General features: G+C 34.3%; 1 long non-coding RNA gene across 3 annotated transcripts in view; it reads left to right on the top strand.

Annotated features, from left to right (window-relative positions):
- LOC150109197 (uncharacterized) overlaps positions 1 to 21,834 on the top strand; it is a 181,142-nt gene that overhangs the window by 9,753 nt on the left and 149,555 nt on the right. For all 3 annotated transcript variants that reach the window (XR_016550237.1, XR_016550235.1, XR_016550234.1), the window contains exon 2: positions 17,551 to 17,662. This is a non-coding gene — a long non-coding RNA (uncharacterized LOC150109197). The remainder of the gene's footprint in view (positions 1 to 17,550; positions 17,663 to 21,834) is intronic.

The raw sequence follows: 21,834 nt of genomic DNA on the forward strand, positions 1-21,834 counted from the left end.
TCTTTTACCTGAAGATGAGTTATTTGATCTCCTAGGGAAGTGGCATGGTTTTTCCTCCAATAACTCGGGTTTTTTATTCAGCAAAACAGAAGACATTTTTGCAATTAATTCATCAGGTACTGGCCCTATGGTGTAATTCACTTTAACTCTAATTATAGCCAAACCAAATCCGATTTATATATTTAGTTTAATCCTTTATGCAAGCGTAAGCAAACAAAGTTTGCACCTGAAGTATCTTCAGGACTGGGGCAACTTGTGACAAAAGTGGACTGACTTCACATCACTTGCCTTAATATCCCATAATGCAAACCACATCTTTGGACATGTATAATGCTATGCATTATGGGAAGGGTCACTACACAGACCAGTTTCCACCTTTATTGAAGTCTCTTCAGTGGGAGCCAGACCCAGAGGTGATACCAAGGTTGAAGCAATGCAGAAGTCATATTTCCATATACGAGTTGCCAACAGGCATCACACTTATTATTAAATTACTCTGGATTAGAGAAAGATGTTGGAATGCATTATGGAATCCATAATGCATACCATTATACATGTCCGCAAGATGTGCTTTGCATTATGAGATACTAAGGCAAGTGATGTGAAGTCAGTCCATCTTTGCCACGAGTTTCCCCAGTCCTGAAGATACTTCAGGTGCAAACTTTGTTTGCTTACACTTGGATAAAGGATTAAACTAAATATGTAACTTATAGTCTAACCAAGTGAAAAATCTTCCTATTTGTTTTTTTTTCCTATAATTATTACAATGTTTATCAAAACGTAGCTTAACGAGAACATCTGAGTTGATTTACTTTTCAGAAATCCCAACTGTTATCATATAAAGCATATACCCTTATTCTTTGAGCTTCATGAGCCTACTCGAAGCATGCTTGAATATCAAAATGTCATATCCGTTAATCTCGACAACCTTGATTACTTAAATATCCTTCGCTTCTTCCAGTCTACTGCCATAATTTTTGCACATGTGTTGATCTCATGAATTAATAAAGCAACTCCTGTTTTTAGCAAGAATCAAATTAGCTAGCATTGCTGTGACCACGAATTCATCGCTGAGACGAATTAAACTTTTTCTTTTGATTTATCACAGTTCCAAAATATTCCTGTAGCCTCTACCATTTTAAATTATTTGTTCCCGCTATCATAAACCTCACGAAATCCATTTCATTTTCCTTTTTAGACCACCACTGACTCTATCTCAAAACGGCTTTAATATGCATCATATTGGAGTTATTTTTAGGTTTAAGACCTACATAATATATTTTCTACCTCTCTTACTTTATATTTTAATATCAGCAGTTATAGTAGAAACTAACAGTAAATAAAAGATACTCATGTTATTTGCTACTCTTTTTACAAACTTGAAAAAAAAAATTGCTCTGTTAGCATAAACAGTGGTCAGGTTTAGCACTCTAATGACAACAGACCATAAATAGAGTGGGAATATTGAAGTAATTCATTTATTCGTATGGAGTTCCCTCCCTATTCTCTCCCGTCCCTATTGGGGAGAGTTGATCCCCCTCATGGGGGGTTAAGTATTTATCTCTAGATCCATGTGTTCAAGGGGCCGGTTTGCCTGCTTGTGGGATGAAAAACCGCAGATAAACTGGGGGGGGGGGAACCCTACTGTCCATAGCCATAGCCAAGTTAGGCTGAGGAAGATCCTTAAACTCCTCACGTCGTCGACGGGAATCGAACCTAGGACACTACTTCCCCAGTCATATGGTTGCGAAGCGCAAAGCCAATCAATTTCAGCATCATCATCATATCAATCGACAGCTTTCTTTGGTCCACTGCTAGACAAATGTCAGCAGTGGACCGAAGAGCACAGGGAGACAAATGCCTCCCTGTGCTCTACCATTTTAGCCGGACTTGTGCATCTCTCCACCATAAATGTCCATAACATCTTGTTATCTCATCTTCCCATCGGTCTGCCTGGTTTCCAATAACCAGTTCTCAGTGTCCATTCTGTTGTTCTCTTTGTCCATTTGTTGTGACATTCTCTTTGCATGTCCTGCCCAGCGCCATTTGTTTCCTTGTCTAATTATTATTCGTTTTATCTAAGGGTTCTTCCCAAAATGACTCTTTCATGTTTCTTTGTGTTGTTTCAGTTTCTCTAGATATTTTTAGTCAGTACCATAGGTCGTTGTTGGGAGTGCACACTGGTTGTAGATCTTTCTTTTTAGGCAGTTTGGTAAATTGCTTTTAAATCTCTCTATAATGATTAAAAACTGTCGATCCTACTGTTATTCTAGCTGAAATTTCATTATCAAGTGTATGGTTGTTTGTAATGATTTGTCCTAGATAATTGTATGAATTCCTTAGTTCAATTTAGCTTTGATTTATTCCGATTTGTTTTTGTTCTGAAGTATTTCCACTAGACATATTCATTTATCCATGTTTATTTGTAGGCCTATATCCAGACTTACTTCATTAAAAAAAATTCAGCTAACGCCTTTTTTGTTCCCGTAGGCGAGGCCGTTTTTAAGCCCTATCCAACTTTTGGAGACTGAGTGGGGAGTTCAATCTCCACTGGTAACCAATCAGAGATAGCTGGCCCAAGGCTATCACTAATTAATAGGCACGCAGTGAAGGCGGTGGCTAGAAAGTGCCGCCATCTGGTGGTCCCTAACCTTAACACAATATATTTAATGTCTGAAAATAGTGTGGGTTCGAGTTTCCTTGAGGAAAAATCCGCTAGCCCGTGCCAGAGATCGACTAACTCTGGAACCGGTCGAGAAAAGGCTTAGAAAAAAATTCCTCTAGTAGGCGACTAGACTCGAACGCCTTTCGTCGTACAGTCAAGCGCTGTAGAGTGCAAACGCCACTTCTACTGAGTTTATTTGTATTAACAACAGCAGCTGTGTACATTTAAAAATAAATATATATACAGCTATTTACAATTTGTACATAGGCTGCTAATTCTATTAGGCATTTTCATTTACTCGTTACAATATACTTATGACACCGGTTTTACAATCACTGTTTAAATACGATACAACATGTCACATGCTCAATTTCTATTTTCCTTATTGTCCTATTGAATTGTTTGAGCTGTTATTTTGTTGGTATATGTTACATAGTGATTTCAGTCTATTTATAAGTTCCATTATCAGATCAGTCTATTCACGTTTATATATACATATATATACATCCACATACACATATATATACCTACATATACATACATATATATGTTAGCATTGACATTTTCCATATGTACAATTCGTTATACATATATCTTCGTTCACATATATTGGATGATTATTTTATTAACTTAATTTAAATGCACATCTTATTCTTAAAATACATACATTGCTTATGTTTTTATTTACATTTATATATGCATATATTTTGGTAGTATCTCTATACCTCATGCAGATTTTTTTTTTTTTTGTAGGCACTCTTATTTTTTACAAAATGAATTCCATATTGCTTTAACATTATATTGTTTGCTTAACTTAAGAGGTAAATCTGTAATTTCTTATATATACAAAAGTTTTCTGAATTGCAGAATTAGTTACAGGTCTATAAATGGATAACATATCCTATTAACATTTTGGGTTATTATCATGTTATGAACTTATGTTATCTGCATTTCTTACGATTGACATTTCTACCATCCTTGTGTCTGTATATACAATAACATATACATATTTCTGGTAATATATCTTAATTTACATATTTATTACTCGAATAGTATTGACTTATCTTAAGGAGTAATTGCTATTTCCATTTCCATTTTTTCTTTCCCTTACACAATTAGATATACATATATATTCTTAAAATTAAACATTCTTATCCCTTATATATAGGCGTACCTATATATTATTATTATTTTTTTTTCAATTTATTTATTTTTATTTATTAGATTTGATATCTTGTTGTCATTATTCCTCTCATTGTGGCGAATGGGCCTACGTTAACAGCACTTTTGTCAGGGATTATGCTTTTTTGTTCAGATAGTGGGTTATCATTTTTGTTTACCACTAACTACGGGGGTTCCATTATCGGTATAAGTTTTATTTTTCCTTCTTCTCCTCCTCCTTCAATTAGGCCGAGTTTCCTCCGTTGCTGTGTTGTTATGCTTTTGGTTTGTGTAGTGTTTATGATAATTTCCTTTAAATAATTGTTAATTTTTGCTAGTATGTCTGGTCTGGTGTCTCTTCCATGTATTTTGTCACATCTGTGGGACCATATTGCATACATTGTTATTATTATGATTATTAGTTCTGTTTTTTTTTTTTTCATTTTTTGGTCTTCCAACCAAAATAATGTGTTTTCAGAGGATGGTTGTGTCTTATGTAGGAATTTCTGTATGGTGTTCCATACTGTGGACATTTTGCTACAGAACATCATAATATGATATATTGTTTCTGGTTCGGGACAGAAATGACACTTCGCTGGGCCTTGTGATGGGATTTTTTTTGCTACACACCACATTTTTGTGGGGAGACAGGCATGATGTACTTTATAGAAGAATGTTTTGTATTTTGGTGATATTGGAAGTCGGAAAACTTTGCTAAGCATCAGATTAGCCTAATTTCTCCTTTTCTTATTTCCCTGTGTTGGGGAGGTGGGAATGTCACTTGGTTTGATTGTCAGTAAGGTTTCGTTATCTGAGTGTTTCATTATATACAGGGTGTTCGGGATAAATTTGACATATTTATAATTAATTATATTTTTCCGTAAGTTACATGTATTAACACACACTTCTCTTTATTTAAAAGTTTGGACCCTTCTTCATTCATATACAAGATGTCAGAAAGAATGGATAGCTGGAACCCACCTGAATCATGGAAGAGAATAACTTGTATCATGATGATTCGTGCCCGCCATCAAAATAAGGATATTACGACTGCTGCCCAATGCTCCCTGAATACAGTAAAAACAATCAGGCATGAACTAGAGACTTGCAATGGTGACTACGAGGATGTAGCAAGAAGAAAGATCCCTAGCAGACGATCTGATTGCGTTCGTACAGCAGAATTCCTCGCAAATCTGCAGGAACAGGTGTTGAAGAACCCTGGCATTGGAATTCGGGCTTTGTTCGTGGAGTTACTAACTGTAGTCAAGCCCTGGATAACAAGGGTAGCCAATGGTAGGCCGTATGTATGGCAGCAGGATTCGGCCCCTTGCCACACCTCTGGGAAAAGTCAAAAATGGTTGTCTGAAAATTTCTACGACTTCACCAGTCCAAATGTTTGGCCTCCAAACTCCCCAGACCTTAACCCCATGGATTATTTTGTATGGGGCGCAGTTGAAAAAGACACCAATCGCACTTCCAGTAATACAAAAGCCCAGTTAATGGATAAAATTAAAACAGTTTTTGCGGCCCTTCCCAGGGAGACTGTAGCATCAGCTTGTTCGAGGTTCCGAAGCAGAATTGAAGCTGTGATCGATGCTAATGGTGGTTATTTTGAGTAAATCTTGTTGAGAGTATTGTAATTAACTCTGCCTGTAATATTTTTTTGTCAATTCATTAAATTTAATAGATACAAAGAAGATTTTCTTTTTCCTTACGAAACTGCCAAATTTATCCCGAACACCCTGTATGTGTACCCTTCGGCTATTTCTTTGAACATTCTCGGGCTTGGTTTTTTATATCTGGAAGTGAGCTTATAAATAAACGCCACTTCTACTGAGCTACACAGACTTACTTCATTTAATTCAGTAATGTGTTCTAGTTCTTTTCATTTTATTATCATAAGCGAATCGTAGATTGCTTAAGTATTCCTCATTTCTTCCAGTTTAATTTTCTCATAGCATATGCAAGGACTGTAGGTTATGACAGAACTACATGATCAAGTTTACATCACAATTAATCTCTTGTCAACAATTTTCTGCGAGATAAGTCTATCAGTTGTCCAATCCAAAACTGTCATATCTTATATTTCTGTCTTCCAGGTACTTTGCACTGCATTAATCCATGAACATCATGGTCTACACCTTGATTTCTCTTGTCATCGTGACACCTGTATTCCTAACCTTTACTCACATTCTAAGTGAATGTAAGGAAAGAGCCATCAACTTCCAATTCAGATGTGAACCTAATATTCGGGTGTACATCATTCAAATGTTCTTGAAAGAGTTTGAGGCTTTCTAGACCATGTTCCCAGATAAGGAAACATCATCGATGAAGCAAAGCCATATCTTTCGTTTTAGGGAAGATGAAATTGCTTTTTCTTCAAAATGCTCTATATAAATGTTGGCAAGAACAGGAGACAAAGGATTTCCCATCGCTAGTCCTGAATTCTGTTTATAAATCGAGTCATCAAATTTAAAATAACCCGAGTTAACGCAGTGCGACAGTAATGCAAAGATCTTTGAAACTTTCTTTAAAAGAGTAAGAACTTCTTTAGTAGGGACATTAGTGAATAGACTACGTCATAATATCCGAGTCAGTGACTTGAAAGTTTTTAAGTTTTGATATAAAGTCTGTTGTGTTTTTAATAAAGGAAGTAGAATTTCCAGTAAAACATTTCAGAGAAGATGCAAAAAAATTTGGCAGGTTATAAGTCGGAGAGTCGATACCCTCTACTATAGGTCGAAGAGGAATATTGGAGTATTCTCTTTATGAATTTTAGGAAGACCATACAGTCGTGGGATTAGAGGATGTAGTGATCGAAGGGAAAGGCGTGCATTTCTAGGTAATTCTGATGTCGTTCTTATCAGATTATTGGTGCGGTTCTGGAGTTCTCTGGAGGGATCTCTATCAAGAAGTGAATATGAATTAGACGTAATAATTCAAAGATCCGGCGGTAATCCGTTTTGTTCAGGATTACTGTGGCATTACCTGCCTGTTGGAAGGATAATGATGTCTTGGTTATTCCTTAAATGTATGAGAGCCGGTCGTTCGGAAAGTAGAATGTTATCCGACAGAGGGCTAGCACTGTTAATGGCAAAAATATTCAATTGATGTCAAGAATGAAAATAACACGTCGTGTTATTTTCAGCAAACTCAAATAATGAAGGTTTTCCACATCAGATACTCTGGGATGTAACTTTTAACGTACACGTTATGACGAGTTGTGGAAAAGAATTTGTCTAAGGAGAGAGTTATGAATCCCATCCATATTAATAACAACCTAGCTACAGCCTGCCAGACTCTCACAGCTCTACCATTCAATATCGGCGCTCTCGAGACCTTATAAGCACGTATGAGCATAATGATGCAGTCAGATTTTTAGCCTTTATTCTTTTCAGTGTTCGATACGTTACTTTGTGTTTTAAAAAACAATTCCTTTAGATTGTTACTGGTATTTGTTTATCTCGCACATGATGAAGTCTAAGTTAGACGAAACTAGTAGTGTAAAGTTTTTTTTTTTATTAAAACCTCGTTTCTAGTCATTAAAATATTTTTAAATATGTATGTACATATACAGTGATCCCTCGACTTACGTCGGGGTTCCGTTCCATCTGGCAGGACGTAAGTCGATACATTAAATCAAGAGTTATAGGAACCAGGGACTTAACCGTAATAAGTATACTGTCATTTTAATTATGAAACCTTATAAAACTGTAGTGCATTACTGCCACTATAAATCATCCAATTCTTCTACAATCACATCTTTACTATGTGAAGGACCAGAACTGCAGCACTTCTGGTGTAACCTTTTGTTTTTTGATGAAAATGTCCGATGTGCTTTTCTTCTTCTTTTAATCATGAATTTGCTTATAACAAACAAATGCATAATGTACTTTCCTCTCTACTAATAAATATAGCGTTCAAGATTGGTGTCCATGTCTTCAGCCATTTTGAGAACATTTCTGCAAAACCCTTGACTGAATTGTTTAACTGCATTTTCTTGTTTCTCTTTCCCCCCCCCCCTTTTCATTTTCTCGTTTTTCCTTTTGCAACATGTTCCTCCAGTTCGACCAATTCTTCGTTGGTCAACTCTTCAACGGCACTTTCCATGAGTTGAACTGTCATTATTCACTTCGAGATTCAGATTGTTTGCTAGACCTATTTCTTCACTAGATTTACAAAGGTCTTTATTTTTTTTTCAAAACTTCCAAAATCGTGCACAAACCTTTTTAATGTCTTTTCCATATGCCATTCATACACTGAGAGGTCACTTCGTCCCAAGCCACAGCAATATTTTTAATAGCATGATAAATATTGAAGGCTTTGCAGAATTGCATGAGTCATCATCATTTTCATTGCATCATTTCCTTCAGTGGCAGAAATGGCTTGTGAAAAAGTTCTTCATAGATAATAAGCCATAAACACAAAGAAACCCCATGATCCATTGGTTAGATCAATGAAGTAGTGTTTGGAGAGAGAAACATGACCTTGGGGTAAAGATTACCGATGTAAGGTGAATGACCAGGAGCATCATCTAGAATTAATAAAATTTTAAATGTTTTAAAAGCTCGTCGATTCTCACTGTGCCATATCACAAATGGTTTGTTTATATCCAGCCACACTATCCCTAACAGAATCGTATATGGTCTTTAAGAGCTTTGAAACCAGGCGGAGATTTTAGCTTTTGGTGGATGAATGCCAGTTCGGACATTTTTTTCCAAAATAAAGTCTCTTTCATATTAAATTAAATATTTACTATGGTAACGAATTTTCCCCCAATTTCTCCACAAACTCTTTTGCAGGTTTCTCATCGGCACTTGCAGATCCACCATATTTTCACATTACGCAGCACAAAACTCTGCTTAAATATTATGAGTCAACTGGAAGCAGCATTGAATTCGTAGTCGGGTCCTGCTTTCTCCTTCAATATGTTGAAGAAACCTTGTGCCTTAGCTGTTATGGTCATAATGCTGAGGTATGAGCTTTTGGTTTGTCCTTTATCCATGTTGCAAGTAACTTTTTTATATCACCGATAGGATCTTGTCGTTGCTTCATCAGTATCGTCGACTTAATGGAAGCAGATCCTTTCACTGCCTTTACGATTTTATCGTTATTTTTTATTTTTCAAATTTCATAATGGCCGTCACTGTAGAATGAGACCATCCGAAGTCATGTGCGATAACATTGACGGGCTTACCAGCTTCATGTTGCTTTATAACTTACAACTTCGTTTCAAGATCAATTCCTCGTATCTTTTTCTGATTCTTCACTAGGTTTTTTTTTTTTTTTGATTGGGCATGTAGGGGACCATGTTGCACAAAACATCGCGAAATATTTAACGATAACATTTTCAACTATACTTTCGAACAAGACTCAAGCGAGCGAAAGTAAAAAGAAATAGGTTATTTGTGTAAACACACAAATAACCTACTCCTCAAACACAATCAACAGATGAACTGTTGAAGAAATGCCGATTGTTGTCTGAACTTGCTACTGAATGCATTGTCACTGTGCATGATGCATTGTTGCTAAATAGAAACCTTTTTACTTTCGCTCGCTTACGTCTTGTTCAAAAGTATAGTTGAAAATGTTTTTTTATTTCCTTATGGGATCACGGACGTAAGTCGAGGGATAACTGTGTGTATACGAGGGAGTTTGAAAAGTTCTCGGCCTCGACCATTGATGGCAACACTATCGGCAAGATTTTTTTTCTAAGTTGGTACATCTGTCATAATCATCCATATGAAATTGCAAGTCATTCTATCATATACTTTGTTTTATACAGCTGTCTGAAGCAAAAGTTCCTTAAAATAGATAAAAATTGAGATCGTGCAGTTATAAAATTCTTTGTAAAATGTTTAACGCCAAAAGAAATTCAGAAAAGTTTATGGGCACTCTTCATTTTTCGACAATTAAGAAATGGGCTGCCGAGTTTAAACGAGGCCACATCAGCCTTGAAGATGATCCACGTGAAGGATGTCCAAAAAGTGTAACAATGCCAGAAATCATTCAAGTGCACAACATGATACTGGATGACCGGTCAGTCAAAGTGCATGAAATTGCTGAAAACTATAGGCATTCCAAAAGAATGTGTAGGATATATTTTGCATGAATTGCAAATGAAAAAGCTTTACGCAAGATGGGTGCCATGCTTGTTCACAGCAGATCAAAATTTAGACTTGTTCAGTGCTAAAGAAGACCAAGTCAGTTCCATCAGCAGGAAAGGTCATGGCATCGGTCTTTTGGGATGCTAAAGGCATTTTGTTTATTAATTATCTTGAAAAGGGTAAAACAATAAACGGGGAATATAATTCCGATCTTTTAACCAGATTAGATAAAAAAAATTCGTGAGAAAAGACCCGGTTTGCAGAAGAAAAAAATCATCTTTCATCTGGACAATGCACCTGCCACAAAAGTGTTTTGGCAATGGGAAAATTAAGGGATCTGCACTACGAATTGTTAGAACATCCACCCTATTTCTCAGATTTGGCCCCGGCTGACTTCTATCTCTTCCCCAAACTCAAACTCTTCCTCGCTGGTCAGCGTTTTTCTTCGAATCAAGAGGTGATTACAGCTGTAGAGGAGTATTTTGCAGATCTTACTGAGAACCACTACAGGGACGGGATAATGGCGCTGGAATAAATGTATTACTCTTAAGGGAGATTATGTTGAAAAATAAAACTAATTTTGAAATTATAAATTCGTTTTTTCATTATTAGGCCGAGAACTTTTTAGACCACCCTCGTGTGTGTGTGTATGTGTGTGTGTGTGTGTATATATATATATATATATATACACACATATATATATGTATGTATATATATACACACACACACTTTTACACCTCAGTAATTACTCTTATGCCAGCTTGGTTGGTCAAGTGGTTAGCGTATCTGCTCTCCGCCCAAGAAGCTGCGGGTTTGAATCCCACCTAGGCATGGATGTTTGTGATTGTCTCGCACCTTCATACAAGTGAATAAACACTCTTCCAAGACGGAGTGGGTCAGTCACCATTGGAGAAGACTCAATCCTCCCATAACAGGAGAGGCCTGATGTTGCCCCTCCATTCTCGCTTAAGTGTAACTGTCCGTTTGTGTTCATTCTAATGATACGACACTTCACAAAATACGAGCGTTTTATATTAAATGCTTTAAAAATAAATACATTTTTTTTAAAAAATCGTAATTTAGCGAATAGTAAGTTCATTTTAGAATCAAACTTTCACGGGTTATACATATAACCAAAAATATATAAATTTTATTTAAAAACTCAATATATTTCATCAAGCGTTATGTGGACATCGTTAGAGAGACAGGCATGTAATTACATGCAAAACATGAATCACAAAGCATGCGTATACTAGCTCATGTCTCGATCGCACCTAAGGTATATATGATTACACTAACAGAGTTCAAAGGAACAATTGTAAAAGGTGCATAGATGAAAAAATAATTACCAAATATAATAGTGATCACTTTCCAAAACTTAGAAATTAGCATGTACTGTGCACAATTAATATACGGACGATTTGGTAATATTTCACGTTTCAATGAAAAGGCGATCAAAGTTGAAAGTGCTGGAATAAAAAACTGTCTAGTTCCTCCGTAACTCAGCCGGTTCAGATGAAGCCCTTTAGTCGGAAAGACCTGGGTTCGATTCCTTGGTCTTTTTTGATTAAAGGTGAGTTAGCCGGTGTCATACGGAGGTAGCGGGTTTTTTCAACTGGAAACTCGGACTTTTCGTCGCTCAGAGCTGGAAAAGTGGTCCGTTAACACATGTCTACAGTAAAAAAAAACATTTTTTTTTTTTTTTATTAATAGTAACAAAGAAATACTACTTTTGCATATTTTTGTCCCCCACTATCATAATTCTTAAATTAATTCTCCACCTCTCCCCTAGATGGACCATTCTTTTCTGGGAGTGAATTTTTTTTTTTTTGCCAGATCAGGAAACACCTTCAGAGAGTAAATTGTTCTCGTTTGGTTGAATAAATTGACAAAAACTTTCTTTCAGGGATTTTTAATTCATACAATTAGGGGGGGGGGGAAGCTCCTTTTGAATTGTTCTGAAAGGACCATCTTATTCTGGTTCAAAACCATTCGTTTCTGGACAGTAGTGTCATTGTGTGCAGCTGGAGAATTAATTATTATTTTTTAACACATTGCCCTCCAATGTGTCACAAAATAATAATAATGGTTTATAACAAAACAGTAATTCGTGCTACTTAAGGAGAGCTAAATAGCCAATACAGACTATAATGATCATTATCCTTAATTTGCAAATCACTGATAGAAAAGGTAGCATTGAGATACTGTTTTCGAAGCCGGATATTCCTTATCACCTACATGGAAGTAAAACTACTAAACTGCTAACGAATCATACTTTGCAATATGAGAACTATTACAAACACAATTAACTAGTAAACATTAATAAAGCATTTTAATCTATTTTCTTCAATAAACAACAAAAAATTTCTACATTTTATTTCTTTTCAGATCTACATTAACTGTTTATCAAATAGTACGAAAAACAACCCATTTCAAGTAAAGTTAAATACCAGAGGATACTTCCTGTTATACCAATTTTAAAAACTGTTTATATATATAAAATCCTATATAGCTATACATAAACCCCCATGATTATACCAACACATCAGTATATGTATAATCCACTACAGCACACTTATCATTACATCGTTTATGTCCCTTAATAAAAAAAAGTATTTGCATATTTTTATATGTGCAGTAACGAGCAAATAAAAAAATAATAAGTCACTTTTAAGACAGTTCACAATTTTTGGTGCTGTTTAGAATAAGATATTTTTCATCCTTTATCATATTTAAGCAAATGTACAATGAAGTTCAAACTGAAAATCACACATTTGTTTTGTACATGAAAATATCCCAAAACAAAGTGACACTGCTATCAATTTCATTATACAATAATAAACTTAACTGTAAATAACATTGTCTGGAGTGAACGTATTCTAGCGAAAAAAACATTGCTTGCTGAAATCTTGAAACAGAGCAAAGTAGCTTCTGATCTACTTCTCCAAAAAATATATTAAAAAAATATATGAATAAACATAATGAATCTTTATCAGAACTGCTTTAATGCAGTATTGACAATTGGTTAGAAGTATAATTCAGGTAGAAGGAGATTAGGGTTTCAGAGAAAAATTTTACTGAAAAATTTTTATATAATCAGGTTCATTCTTTTTCCTTTTTAAACCTCATAAGTATCTGATGAACAGTAAACGTATTTCTTACCGAAGTCGCTAACCAGAATGAACAGAAACACAAAAGAACCTCAACTGAGGTGTATTAAACTGGACATTTAGGACAGAAAATCAATGATTGCATACAACAGCCATAAATAGCAGAAGTAAGGCATTTCAAAATATGTGATTATGCATGCATTCTAAATGTCTTAAATTCATCTCATGTGAAGGCAATAGTTTTTGCATTTTAGAAGCCCAAGAACTACTCTGAATTGAAATGACCAGTTTTGAAGACTGATGTTTACATATGAAGAGGGGTGGGGGGGGGGGGAATTAGTTTAATTTTTTTAATATTAATAAACAAATGAACCACTAACCCTATTTTTCAATATTATTACAGCATTTTCTTTTCAGTTTAAAAACATTTCATTCTAAAATTCATTTTATTATTTTTACATAATTTTGGACATATCTTGAACCACTAAAGTCCACAAGAGAAAGGAGATCTGCTATAACTTTCTAAAAGAGATGGCCAATTAATAGTCAGCTTATTACTTATTTTACCTCTTTTTACAGCAAAATTAAAAATAAAATATATTTCAATGAATACTGGAATGTGGCAAACAAATGTGTACCACTGTGCAATATTTAAATACCATACAGTAATCATTTAATGATTCCTATCATCTCTTTCTTGATATGTTGGTGTTCAGTATTCACTGTAAAGCTTAGGATGATCTTTGGGAATTTCATTATAAATTCCTGATTACATTTTCATTGAATGTGAAAGATACAACTACTTTATGTGAATATGTATCTAATATGTGCTTCTGAAGTTGGCCTCATAACAGAACATGACATATGGCATATTTTTAATAAATTTTACTCTCTAAGATGGTAGTACTATCAGCAAATCATTCACAATGAATAATATATTATGCTTACTGGTACAATTTTTTTTTTTTTTTTCAAAGGCAGGATTTCGAATTAAGCATTTATACTTTTCTTTAAAAGAAAGTAACTTTTATATAAATATGAAACTGCAATACAGAAGCACCATACTTTTAAAAGTGTGCATAATTAAGATGTTAGTATATAAGGCACTTAAATTCAATTCAGAACACCTGTTTTCATTTTTTTTTTTTTTTTTGTGCACCATTTAGAATATTTTAAATGATACAATTTGCGCAAAATATTGCACAAATGAAATGAAGCATATTATCATTTCCTTTAATAGTAATATATACACTGCTTATGCATGGACTACAATAGAAAGAATCCTTTATCTGTAAGCAACTGAATCAAATTTCAATGAGGATGCCACATGAGCTACCAATCAAACACCATAACTAATTAATAGATTGAAATCATATTGTTCACCAGCTAGACTGTGCTACTACTCCATTTGTTTACATTATTTTATTATTATTTTACTGAGAATGGCCTAGAGACGTGTAATGAATGATCTGGAAAATATTCTAAGTAGTTCCAATAAACTTATCTCAGCTATTCAAAAATTAGTTATCCTTTTGTTCATTCTAATTGAAAGGGTCAAAACTGATACCAGTTAATGAAAGAATTTTAAGGGATTGGTTTGCTGCAATGGTAATTGCCTAGTTACTTATAATAAAGATTAGTAACCAAATGGATATGATGCTCATTTTTGATCTGTCCATTCTCTATGCATTGTGCAACGCAAAATAATGCAAAGCACACTTCCTTTCAATTATATTGTTATGCATTATGGGACACTACCAAGACCAGTTTCAACCTTTCAACAGTATCTATGTACATGTAGCTGACTCATGAAGATACTTCATGCACAAACTGTTTTCTTACACTTAGGTGGTGAAGAATTAAACAAGAATATACTTTCTTAAAACTTGAGTTTTTTCTTGGTTTTATTCACAGACCATATATTAATAAACGATATACACAAATTGTCAACAAGTTTCACCAGCTATTCTGTCTGGCTTCTTCAGGACAAGTATAACGGGTACACACTAACGTTTGCTAGTAAAAAAGAACAATGGAGTAACACAGTCAAATAAATTAAAAATGACGCGTAACATCATAAGCATGGAGCATGGTCTCTCAGTCATTGTTTATTGAGTGCGTTATATAGTTTTTAGCGAAATGAAATTCTGGTAAGCTGAGTGAATTTATTAAGCTTTCAGACTCATTCCTTGATTTCTGTGTAAATTTTCTCCCGAACGGAATACAACCGCAGCTTCTTTGAAGTTTCTACATCAAAAATCTTATTCTATATAAGGCATGGAGCTGTTATCCCAATCGACGCTGTGGTTAGAGATCGAGAAGTGATGGCCTGAAATATCTGTTCTGTTGTTGTTCACGGTCTCTATATGTTCTTTTTTTTTTAATTTCCAGGCTTCTTGATGTTTGGCCTATGTAATTTAATCCTGGAAATTCGAAAAAAAAGAACATATAGAGGACGTGAACAACAACAGAACAGATATTTCAAGCCATCACTTCTCGATCTCTAACCACACCATCGATTGGGATAACAGCTCCATGCCTTATATAGAATAAGATTTTCAATGTAGAAACTTCAAAGAAGCCGCGGTTGTATTCCGTTCGGGAGAAAATTTACACAGAAATCAAGGAATGAGTCTGAAAGCCTAATAAATTCACTCAGCTTACCAGAATTTCATTTCGCTAAAAACTATATAACGCACTCAATAAACAATGACTGAGAGACCATGCTCCATGCTTATGATGTTACGCGTCATTTTTAATTTATTTGACTGTGTTACTCCATTGTTCTTTTTTACTAGCAAACATTAGTGTGTACCGTTATACTTGTCCTGAAGAAGCCAGACAGAATAGCTGATGAAACTTGTTGACAATTTGTGTATATCGTTTATTAATATCTGGTCTACGAATAAAACCAAGAAAAAACTCAAGTTTTAATGTTTAAGTGACCAAATACAAAACAAAAATATACTTTGTCAAATGCATTTTTAGAGATACTTGTGTTATTTTGTCCTATATAAATATAAGACAAAACAACATGTGACCACAAGGGTAAGGATTAACAAAAGCATTAAATTTCATTATTCCAACCTTCAAATCATTCAGAATGCCAAAGAATTTTTTATGGAAGAACGGGAGTTGTCAATTTGGGAGTTTGATAGATGAGCTAAAAATTCAGCTAAAAGTAGGAGAATTATTCTCCACAATAAATAGGAGAATCTGTGCAATCCATAATTGGAAGAAGAGGTATGCCTCTTTCTAGATCTTTAGCCAGACCACAGAAACAGTGTCCTTGTATTCACATTATTTTGTCCTATATTTCTTGTCAATTTAAAATATTTCAATCTCTTGATGGGAAATATTCAGTTGCTTTCTGATGATGCAAAACTAGAAAGAATGATAATAAACGAAGGTGATGTAGAGATCCTGCATAAAGGCAAGATAAATAGCTGCCAGTTTAATGTGGCCAAATGTAAGGTTAGGTTATGCACTTTGAGATAAAAAGATCATAAGTTGTGTACTATATTGATGGAACTACAGGAAAATAATGGGACTAGAGACTTGGGAGCAACTGTGAACAGAGAGTTGAAGTTTAGAAGACATTGTATTGCCAAGGTAGACAAAACAGCACATCTAATTATGTAGTTGTTGACGAACACACTAACAAGCAGGGATAAAGAATTATTCCTTTTATAAGGCTAGATATAGACTATTATGTGTGATATCCATGCCATTCCATGGAGATGAAAAAGTGGTGGAGAGGATCCAGAGGTGAGTGTCAAAGATTAGCAAGTCTGTGGGCTTCAAAAACTAGCTGACAGGCAAAAAAGAGGCGACATGATAGAAGCATATAAATTATTAAAGGGGTTTTATAGAACTGACAAGACTTTTTCAGTAGATGGCAGGAAGGGAGAGAACAAGGGCTCACCAATTTAAATTGTGTAAGGATGTTAGGACTAGATTTCTTGCTTGGAGGGTGGTAAATAGGTGGAATAAGTTGTGACTGATTCATCAGTGAATGAGTTTAAGAAGAGGTAAGATAAATATTGTTTGAATAATGGATCTCCAGCAATGAATCTTCTGACTCCATTGAGATACCTATATAATAATAATATTAATTTTGTGGAAAGAAAACTTTGTTTTATAATCCAGTAATTATAAAATAGTGACATCCAAAAATACATGTCAAAAGAACAAAAGTATCAACTGAAATAATTCAAACAGAAACCAGTGATTCCCAAATCTCTGCATATAAACTGTTTTTATATTGTTAGAGTAGATAATTTTATTAAGTATCAAAGTATTAATATGATAAAAGTATTTCTTTAAAATAAAAATGATTAATCTTGTATTAACGTTTTATTAAATCTATTAGAGTTTAGACTAGAACAAAGCAGTTGCCTTCCTCCCTCCCATTCACTGTTAGTGTATTTTCTTTAGAACACACACAAACAGTTTATTATTATGATGATGATGATTTATTTATTTAATTTTTTTTTGTTGTTGTTAGGCTAAAATAAAATTTCCTTAGAAGAAACTTTACTGCTTTATTATGATAAAAAAAAAAAATCCTCAAAATTAGCAGATTCAGATTTTTCTACAAAACAGTCAGTTTTTAATGGGTAAGTATATATTTTATAAAAACATTACATTATAATAGTAGCAGACAAATGTTTATAAAAGTTTTATCAAAATAAGCACTAAAATTGACATGAAACATATTTTTAAAAAATTAATTAAAACTGGGTTTATCTCTTAATGAAATAAGAACTGAAGTATTCATGCTGTAAAATTGTATCTATCAAATTCAAAAAAGAATGACCAACTCCAAGTTTAAAAAAATCCACCCTCTTTTTTGAGACATAATCATTATCAAATTTGTGAAGTAAACCATTAAATAATTTAGCATTTCAGTGTTTACCTATTTGCCACAATAAATGAGATCCAGTTGCAATATCTAAAAACCTCAGTGTAAAGCAAGCCATCCACAAACTAATGATAAGTGAGCCTAATCCAATATTGCTGGGGGGGGGATAATGATGCGACTTTGGGAGACCCCCCCATTGGCTTGTCACAGCGCCTGACATTGGGGGAACACTCACAAAGATCCATTCCCTAGGTGGGATTCGAATCTGCAGCTTCTTTGGCTGGAGAGTGGATATGCTAACCACCTGGCCAACCAGACCAGCAAAATATATTCACTATATACTGAGTATAAAAAGAATCTGATAGTAATTTATTAATTGTCAGCAGCCAAACTGGTTTGAAGCAGTTTGGCTGCTTTCAAACTTTCAAGACCACATAATTGTTTTGGAAAACAATCATGTGGTCTTGACCTAGGATATGGCCAGGAATGCAGAATTTTCTGTTATGAAGTATATGGAGGAATATATGCAGAAGAAAGAGTATATGCAGAATTATTGAGGTGTTTATAACAAAACTTAGAATCAGCTCAGATCAATGCCATAGCATAAGAAAAAGATATTAGAAGTGCATAAAGGATGGTTAACGGGAGAGGGGGGGTATTTGAAGAAAACATTATCAGAGGACATATCCAATGTCAAGAGAATAAATCAGGAGATGGATGAGCTACACCATTAAGCAGGAGCTGCAGAAAAAGTTACAGGGATATATACAAAGAGAAAGGTTATCAGCAAGCCCACAAGCAGCACAGGCAAAAAGGGTATATAGTAAACAAAGCCCAAAGTGTTCTTTTGCTGTGTGATGTATAAGAGGAAGAATGCTTTTAATGAGTACTGATGATAGGGAGCTAACAAACAAACAAAATAGTTGTTTCTAAGTGATCATTTTGCAACGGTGGAACAACCAAGTGGAGATGTTCCAGTGACACTGATGTGTATAAACAGAGATAAATGAATTGAAGGTACTTATGATATTGCAAAACCTAATACAAATACAGCCATAGGATTATATGGGAAATCAGCTTGTGTATTATGAGCTGCAGAAAAAGTTACCAAGAAAGAGAATTATCACTTTCCTCTATTGTTTAATTTCCTTAATTCTGAGAATGTTCACTGGTGAATGAATTCTCAACTATGTAAAACACAAACATCTTAATAATTAATACACTAGAACTTAATGTTATCTCTTGCTTATTAAACCGTATATGTAAGCTTAAATAAAATTTTTTGGTACTTAGTGAAGTTTTAACTTAAACTCTTGAAAACATTCTGAAAAATGTATCCCATTTCTATCATCCTTGAGCAATTCATTTAAAAGATAAAAATACATGTTTGTTAAGATTCGGCCTGAACTATGGAACAAGGACATATACTAAATAAGTTGTAATTTCAACGTTCTTTATAAAAAAATCAGCAGAGATGTTATTCAAACTAAGTTTTATTTTATTTTTTTTTTTTAAACACCATAATACTGTTGTCACTGTTAACCACACATCTAATGGATGACAAGCCACAGTGCCACTTATGTGAGCTGTGACTTGCATGTTTTCCAAGGCACAGTTTGCTGTATTATGGGAGATAAATATCTGAACTTTTCCTGAAGAAAAAGCATTTCACCACTAACGGATTTCAAGCTTTGCCTGTGAAAGCAACAAATCTCTGAACCTTAATCTAAATCCAGCTCTTTCCAATTTAAATGAATGACCTATCATCAGTGAATCTAGAGGCACATTCAACTTTTACAGAATTTTATGTTCTGTAAAAAAAAGTTGACAGTCAATTCAAGGCCAGCTCAAGTTGTAAATGTGTTGACTACTCAAAAGAGTACCTATCTTCTGGTATGTAACATTTAACATACCAAAAAGGAGATTCTAAATGCAATAAGCAAGACATGGACATTACTGCTAAGTGCTAAGTACAGCAGATCTCTAGCTTTATGACCCCCCCCGCAACTTTTACAACTAATATATATTTTCTATTGATTGTGTAAATGCCACAAATAAAGACTACAGTGCACAACAAGAATAATATGAATGATTTCTAAAAAATAAACTAACAGTTTATTTTTAATAGTTTTAATGGAACATGTGAACTAGACATATTAATATAATGACTTACACATGTCACAAAAAATATATAGAATCTATTCAAAACCTCCAATATATATTTCATCCAACATTATGTAAACATCATCAGGGAGATAGTCCAACTACATTCAAAAGATGAAACAAAATAATGAGTCAAATCATGTGTATATTAGCTCATGTCTCAGTCGCAGCTTAAGTATATGATATTACACTATTAGAGTTCAAAGGAAAATTGTAGTAAAGTTGTGTAGATATACATTATTTAAAATAATTATTAAGTAAAAAAAAAAAACTTAAGAACAATCAACAGATTGTTCCACCTCCCAAAACTTATATATTGTCACACAATCTGATCAGTTCAGATGATTTCTTAGTGTCACATTTCAAGGAAAAGGCATTCAAATTTGAACTTGCTGGAGTGAAGAAGTTATGTCTGGTTCCAAAGAACTCTGTGCTTAATGTCAACAGCATGAGAAACAAGGCCAGAACTTGTCAAATTCCAAAAATGTAATATAGTCTTGATGTTCTTCAATTCTAATCAAGGGAGAATTGGCCAGTCTGTCCAAAATAAAAAAGATGACAAAAGCAGGGTACTTGATAGACACCTGGAAAAGAAAGAGGTGGTATTGTATCCTTTGTTGATGGTAAGAAGTAAGACAGTTTCTGAGCTGGTTTGAAGGAAGCATATGAATTGAATTTACAAAGAATTCTTGCTTTTTGTTCCAGTTCCTTTAAAGTAGGGTATTGAAATTCTTTTCATATTGGATTATAGTCTGGTAGAAGGATGATAATTATCAATAATTTTTTGAATGATAGTTTTGTTGTATCCATTACATATCAGATTGCTTTTAATTTTATTCAGTTCACTTAACAAAAGGGAATCAGAAGAGCAGATGGCATGAGCTCCATGTACAAAACTCTTGATAATACATATTTTGTTGTGATGAGTGATGTTTTAATTTTTTTTTTTTTTTTTAAACACCATACTACTGTTGTTGGGATGATGAGTGAATGTATCTGCCAGTAAAGGTTGGCTTCCAATAAAATGAAAATTCATTTGATAAAGAGTAATAACAATTCGTAATCCTGTGAGATTATGAATTATTACAGTATCTAAAAAAGGTAGTTATTAGATTCACGTTCAATAGTGAATTTCATACAGGAGTACAAGAAGTTTATTTTCTCTAGGAACTGAACTAATTCTGATGCAGTGGGACCAAACTGCAAATATATCATCAACAAAACATAACCCACTTATTGAAAACAAAAGCTACTTATCGAACTTAACCAGCCGTTCTTCTGTTTGCTGTACCTCCCTTCGGTAAAACAACTACTGAACATAGGTAAACGTGTCAAAAACCTCGAACAGCACATCAATGCTTTAAATGAAACTTTTACTTCCAAAATATGGGCAGCTGAAAGTAAACTAGAACAAATTGAAAACCAGCCAATGCAAGCTCCATTCCGCAAGCGAAAGAACTTCGCGATCTAATCGCAGCAACAGTAAATGACATGATGGAGGCTAAACAAAAAAAACTCAAAGCCATCATTTTGAATTTCCCAAAGGAAAATGGAAAATCATTACAAGAGGACATCAACAAACTCGCTGAAGAATGCAACGTTGATCCTTAGAACATTGTCAGTTGCTACCGTTTCAGACCTATAAATAAAAGGAAGGACGGTACGAACTTCCCGCGCCTAGTAAAAAGTGACTTGCTACACACCGACAACCTCATTAAAAATAATAACAGTGATCAACAACAGGTTCAAAGACACCTGCCCCAA

Source organism: Typopeltis vanoorti, chromosome 2, assembly GCF_054136105.1.
Source record: "Typopeltis vanoorti isolate ZY-2024b chromosome 2, IOZ_Tvanoo_1.0, whole genome shotgun sequence".
Classification (NCBI taxonomy): Eukaryota; Metazoa; Arthropoda; class Arachnida; order Uropygi; family Thelyphonidae; genus Typopeltis; species Typopeltis vanoorti.